Raw genomic sequence first — 7,415 nt, 5'->3', positions numbered from 1 at the left:
ATTATATTTGCATTATATCAACACTTTGCAGATAATCTAACAGAAGGCTCGAAGACCAAAACAACATTTGGTTCCTGTTGATGGAAGAGGAACACTCGGTAGATTTGTTTGGAACGACCTTCATCGTTGTGGTCTTCACAGGGCATCAGGTTTCAGTCTGCCCCCAGGAGAGGGGGGCGAGAGAGACTAAACACAAGGGGAGGATGAGACGGCACATAGTTGGGAGAGAAAGACTTATAGGAAAAAAATCACCTGCTGGTGAACCGCACTGATTTATGTTGTTCTGTCTTGGTTTGACCGCAAACGTTTTCCAGCTTGGCTTGCAGCGGTCATCCAATTACACGTTTCCAAGACAACGACAGGAGTCTGTTTTTGATTTGCTCAGAAGTAACTTACAGACCGCAATGGTTTCAACTGTTTCGATGGCAGGATATTGTGCTTGCTAAAGTTCACTTCAGTGGGGTTCAATATAGATGAGTGTATTTGACATTTTAAAGGACTCTTTTAAGGATCTATATAAGGGAAATGCCTTAAATTATAGTATAATGTGTTCATGTTTAACAGTTTTTTTTTTTCTAGTGATAAAATATGAGCTGTTTAAATCAATTGAATTCCAATAAAAAATTAATTAAAACTAAATGAATTAACCTAAAATGATATGCTCTATAAAGCGCATACAGAACCCTTAAAGAGATAGTTCACCCAAAAAAGACTTCGCTTTACTGACTTCCATAGTATGGAGGAAAAGTCAAAGGCGTCCATCAACTGTCTGGTTACCGATATACTTCAAAATATTTCTTTTGTGTTCAGCAGAAGAAAGAAAGTCATACAGGGTTGAAACAACTTGAGGGTGAGTAAATGATGACAGGATTTACATTTTTTAAGGTTCAATATAGAACATTTTCTTCTAAAAGTGTGTTAAACAATGATCAAACCAAAAACAGAGCAGAAAAATCATTCAAACCTATTGTGTGAAACCAAGAGCGGTTTTGTTAAGATCCATGTAGTTTACGTTGACGTGGGATCGGCAGCCAATCCTGCATTTTTCAAGGGGTTTTCATTATTGGACTCTAGCTGTGAAATAATGAAGGCCAGCGCACACACTCATCTACTGTTTACAGCCCTGCTCCAGTGTTTAGGAGCCTGGAACAAACTGCAGGTTTTATTAGTCAAAGCTTTGCAACTGGCCACATTTCATTGTGGTTTATATCAGCTTGTGCTGAAGAATTCTGTCTTTAAGCTTTGAGAAATGTTGAAGACATACCAAATAACGTAGGCTATAACCATTTACAACCAATGACTGATGTGTTTTCTGAAGTGCAAAAGCCAATATAAAGTAATAGTTTACCCAAAAATGAAAATGACCCCATAATTTACAAAACATCCCAGCTGTGTATGACTTTCTTCTTTCAGCCATACACAACAGGAGTTATATTAAGTAATATCCTCTTCCCCGTTCTTGTAATAGAAGGGGAAAAAGGGGGTAAAGCTACGTAATGTCTTTCATATGTCAAATAATTGTAAAATTAATCATGCTTTCTCAATAAAATTTAATTAAAAAAATATATATCCTCTTCCCCGCTTTGAAATGGGATTGAATAATGCACGACTAAGTCTTAAAATCACCAGCTGTGTGCAATGTTCCCTCTTCACTGTATTTTTTTTCTTTTGTCAAATCAACTTAGATAATTTATGTAGTTCAGATAACATAATATTTTGAGTTTTTGATGATTAGATCAATTTCCTTCATTGTATTAACTCAATTTTTCCATTTCAATGAACTTAAAATTTTAAGGCAACCAGGTTACTTATTTTTTTAAGTTAAACCAACAATATTTTTTTTTACAGTGTTGTTATGCAATAGGTGTCTGGTTTTTCTTTCTGTCTGGATTTAATTATAACCTTTAATATTTTGTTAATTCTGTCCAGCTTATTTTTGGCTCTTCTTAAAATGAAGAAAGCTTCAAAGGTTTCAACCAAGAGACATTTTCTGCGATGCTCCTTAAACTTGCTTTCATCATAAAATAATAGATCTGATATCCCAGCATTTTTCCACAAAAATTATCCTGAAGCGACAAATCAAAGTGGTCTGAATAGCCCTCTTATGTGAAATTGCAAAATTGCTCCCATATTTTCTTGGTTTTTGGTGAGTCATTACGTGTCATCAAACCCCAGATGCAGAGGTCAAAGGGTATGTAAAGCAATGCATATTTCATGTTAAGAGTAACCGTGTATAATGACTCCCTGAAACACAGATATCCTTTAATTTATGAGAAGCAAATATCAGGATGATTTTAGACAGAGGTCTGGAAGGAGTAATCTGTGTGTAGACGAGCATCTCTGAGCTGTTGTGCAAACACACACACACACACACACAGGCCTTGTGATGTCTGAGTGTAACTGTACCGCCGTCAGGACTCAAGGGTCAAAAGTGTGAATAATTGCCGAGATTGTGTTACTACATCCATGAACGAATGACACAACATGAATGGCATTCACACTAAACCAGGTGCATGGGACCTTTAAACACTTGAGGCATTTTATCAAAGTTATTTCCCCTTAAATTTAGTTAACGATGAGCTAATAAACATTACTGTAAAAGTTGCAAAATATAATAATAATGATGTCTGTGGAATTAACATTGGTTTTGAATATTGAATATTAAAGCCAACTATAATATATGAAACCTATGTATAAAAATATCTCTATAAGTAGTAATGGTGAATATATAGTAGCTAAAACAAATGTGTGGTAGTCATAACATATGGAACTAAAAGTGGAAAATTTGATCTCTATTGACTCCTAAATATCAAATAACACAGCTTTGGAAGATATTAAAGCGCTGTAAACCTGGAATGATCTGCAAGTCTCTGCAAGAATAAATTAACCAATTAGAGCCCAGTAATCTTTAACAGCTAACCTGTATTTTTCATCCACAGACTACTCCCAAGTTGTTAATTATAAAATGTTTCAACCTCATTTACTGTAGGTGTTGTTTTTAATGGATGTCTTCCTTTACCCATTTCTCTCTCTCTCTCTCTCTCTCTCTCTCTCTCTCTCTCTCTCTCTCTCTCTCTCTCTCTCTCTCTCTCTCAATATATATATATATATATATATATATATATATATATAAATCATGCTGACAACCAATATTCACTATACTGGCAGAACATGGATGTGTCTTGCTGTGATATGAGCTACTTTGCAGCCAGAAACAGCTCCTTCTTAAGAAAAACAACGTTTGGATTAAACCATCAAACAATTAAATACACATTATTCTGCAAGAATGACAAAAAATCTGGCATTCACTTTAATTACTGGTAATTCAATGTGGACAACTTATCAGTCAACAGCTCAGTTATTATAGCAACATTGGGCCAGAAGACAGAATAATGTGACGCAAAGGGGAAACAGAGAGTGAATGCAGCTTACATCGGTCTTCTCCGGTGGGGCCGGTGATAAATTAGCATTAGCTCTACAAGCGCAGCCTGGGAAGACGCCAAGAAAAATACACTGCAGCTGTTTTTGGTGGGATGTTCCTTAAATTACAGAGATTCTCTTGTACAAAGAAAATGCCATTGTTAGTAGGGCGTTTATCGCAAAGGTCAATGCAATTTACCAGGACTGACATGGAAAACAAAAGCCTCACTAAGTATTTCCTGAAGTCATTATCAAGCCAAGGAACCATTGTATGGGAAATGTCACTGTAACTTCTTTTGTCCTGCGCCACCATGTTGCTCATTCAGATCTGAAGGATTACCATCAATGCATCTGCAATCATTATAGGGAGAAAGACCTGTTGCTACTTCCGTTACATCGCAGTTTAAAGTGTTAGTTCGCCCAAAAATGTAATTACTCACCCTCATGTCGTTCCAAACCTGTCATCTTCAAGACACAAATGAAGATTTTTTTTGATGAAATCTGAGAGCTTTATGTTCTTTCCATTGACAGCTACGCAACTACCACTTTGATGCTTCAAAAAGTTCATAAAGAGATCATAGAACGAATCCATATGAATTATGAACATATTGAATTTAAGGATTTAAAGATCAACGAAATTCTCATAGGTTTGAAACGACATGAGGTTGAGTAAATGATGACATAATTCTCATTTTTTAGGTGAACTATCCCTTCAAAGACGTATAAAACGATATACTAAACCCACGATCTTACTGGCTATATTAGGTAATGGAAAAAGGCAGTGGAAAAGCAAGAACTGTGTCTGTTTCCGTTCACTATTGCTATTTGACCTGCAGCATCGAGTCTCTGGCCTGGAGAGAATCACCTGAATCCATTTGGCAGTTGCCTGAAGCAACAGAGCAAAATATTCAGATATGTTGAAGAACAACAGTGCATAGCTTGTATTGGCCAAACTATGTGAAGAAAGATTGAGCCCTGAAGCAACACCCGGGTCGAGTTAGGCTTTTGTGTGAGCTGATCCTGAGGTGATCGCAAACCTGCTCTCTTTAAGCTCATAATGGGTTATATTGCTTCAGGCCAAACTGAACTACCCCCAACTGCTGGCATGAAGATATAGTTTAGTATTTGTGCAACCATTTTTAACTGAATTTTATTACATGCAAAAAAAATAATATTTTGGATTATGGGTCATTTGGGTCAAAAACAGGTTTATGGGTCTCTGACATTTTCAAAATAGGCCTAGTTATTGTCTCCATTGTTTTTGACCCATAAACCTGTTTTTCAGGTAGAGAAAATAAATAATTAAATGTAAAATAGCACTGCATATTCTTCAGTGTGTAAATTACATGTACATATAGATTAATCCTTATTAAAGTTACAAAAGTATTTCAGTTATGAGCAGTGTGTGTTTGATTAAAACAGGTTTATTACGCTGCTGTCACTTTAAGAGCTGCATGGATCCAATATACTGTTACACATACACTGACCTAAATGATTATTAGGAACACCTGTTCAATTTCTCATTAATGCAATTATCTAATCAACCAATCACATGGCAGTTGCTTCAATGTATTTAGGGGTGTGGTCCTGGTCAAGACAATCTCCTGAACTCCAAACTGAAGGTCAGAATGGGAAAGAAAGGGGATTTAAGCAATTTTGAGCGTGGCATGGTTATTGGTGTCTGAGTATTTCACAATCTGCTCAGTTACTGGGATTTGCACACAAAACCATTTCTAGGGTTTACAAAGAATGAACATCCAGTATGCGGCAGTCCTGTGGGCCAAAATGCCTTGTTGATGCGAGAGGTCAGGGGAGAATGGGCCGACTGATTCAAGCTGATAGAAGAGCAACTTTGACTGAAATAACCACTCGTTACAACCGAGGTATGCAGCAAAGCATTTGTGAAGAAGACACAACACACACAACCTTGAGGCGGATGGGCTACAACAGCAGAAGACCCCACCGGGTACCACTCATCTCCACTACAAATAGGAGAAAGAGGCGACAATTTGCAAGAGTTCACCAAAATTGGACAGTTGAAGACTGGAAAAATGTTGCCTGGTCTGATGAGTCTGGATTTCTGTTGAGACATTCAGATGGTAGAGTCAGAATTTGGCGTAAACAGAATGAGAACATGGATCCATCATGCCTTGTTCCCACTGTGCAGGCTGGTGGTGGTGGTGTAATGGTGTGGGGGATGTTTTCTTGGCACACTTTAGTGCCAATTGGGCATCGTTTAAACGCCACGGCCTACCTGAGCATTGTCTCTGACCATGACCATCCCTTTATGGCCACCATGTCCCCATCCTCTGATGGCTACTTCCAGCAGGATAATGCACCATGTCACAAAGCTTGAATCATTTCAAATTGGTTTCTTGATCATGTCAATGAGTTGACTGCACTAAAATGGCCCCCACAGTCACCAGATCTCAACCCAATAGAGCATCTTTGGGATGTGGTGGAACGGGAGCTTCGTGCCCTGGATGTTCATCCCACAAATCTCCATCAACTGCAAGATGCTATCCTATCAATATGGGCCAACATTTCTAAAGAATGCTTTCAGCACCTTGTTGAATCAATGCCACGTAGAGTTAAGGCGAAAGGGAGTCAAACACAGTATTAGTATGGTGTTCCTAATAATCCTTTAGGTGAGTGTATAACTGTTTATATTCACTTAAGATTAAGACTGCATTTACAAGACTGTTATTTTTTGACGCAATTTTGTGTGAAGACGTCTGTTCAAGTGGGTGTGCTCACACAAAACTTCTCACACTATTGAATTGAGTTCTCTTTCACATCTTCTTGTACTTCAATATTTAAATGAAAAGACTTAAAAACACAAACAAAGGAAAAACTTTCGTGATGCAGCACTGGCCCGGTCGGGGAAGCTCCAAGACTAAAATAATTTTATTCACGGACTCGATATGTTTTGTTGAGCGTCACTTATTGACTCGTCCTTGCTTGATTTGACAAAAGCGCAATTGAAACACACAAAAAGAATGACCTAGAAAGTCAGTGGACAAAAGGAGCTGGCAACAGCACAATGCTCTTAGTCTTTCAGACTCTTCTTTATGTTGGGTGACATTTCTTGTGTTCCACTTCAGTAGGTTTTCCTGGACATCCACTGTGTGATCCGTGTTTGTGAGCTGGAGCGTCTTTACCAATGAATGCATCCATTCTTGAGTTCCAGAGCTTTCTTCTGTGATTTCTAATAGCGGCGCCATTTTGAGAGAGTGCAAATCTTTCAAGAGCATAGTTATTGATTCGAGCCACACTAGACGTTGCTGGTGTCTTCTGTAATTGTCTGAGCTCTTCATTTGCTCTGCAGAGTAATTAGTTGCCATATGTCAAAGTCAATAGATATTATCTATATTTGGAAGTCAATGACTTCAGAAACGTAACCCTGGTGTTTGTCGAGACACAGCCTCATTCTGCACTCGCTGTAGGCAACACAGTGAAGCAGGGGCGATTCTAGGGTCAGAGCTTTAGGGGTGCTGAGCACCCAATGAGCCCCACCGCCACCACCCACATTTTACACCTATATACGCTCCCTCTCTCTCTTCATTTTATTTATTTATTTGTAAGGGGGACAGTGTACACATTAATCAACATTAGAACAATGAAAATGTACCCGAGTTAACTAAAATAGCTAATTTTCATCGGTAGTCCCCCAGCCAGGAGTAAAAATAGGCAACCTTAAAGATCTTAACAAATTTGTAAAACTATGTTGGTTGGCCTCTGTTCCTAGGGGGGTTCGGGGGCATGCTCCCCCGCTAGAAAAATTTGTACATTTTAAGGTTAAATGCATCAATCTCGTGCTCTTTGAGAGATCAAAATTAAGAGCTTCAACCTTCAACGAACTGCTCATTGAACAAAGAAAAAGCATTGATTTGTACTAGGACAATAAAGAGGGCTCAAACATCTTTTTAGTTGAGTCTCAGTCATTACATTATCAATGGTGTTTTAGGATCCCAAACAATTATAATAATGTAATA

The 7,415-nt window shown here is 38.1% G+C and overlaps 1 protein-coding gene across 1 annotated transcript in view; it reads right to left on the bottom strand.

Annotated features, from left to right (window-relative positions):
* c22h18orf63 (chromosome 22 C18orf63 homolog) overlaps window positions 1-7,415 on the bottom strand; it is a 151,246-nt gene that overhangs the window by 97,770 nt on the left and 46,061 nt on the right. The window lies entirely within an intron of this gene.

This window comes from Pimephales promelas, chromosome 22 (genome assembly GCF_988280905.1).
Source record: "Pimephales promelas chromosome 22, fPimPro1.hap1.1, whole genome shotgun sequence".
NCBI lineage: Eukaryota > Metazoa > Chordata > Actinopteri > Cypriniformes > Leuciscidae > Pimephales > Pimephales promelas.
The sequence above is the reverse complement of the archived record's forward strand: the minus strand, read 5'-3'. Positions and strand labels throughout refer to the sequence as shown.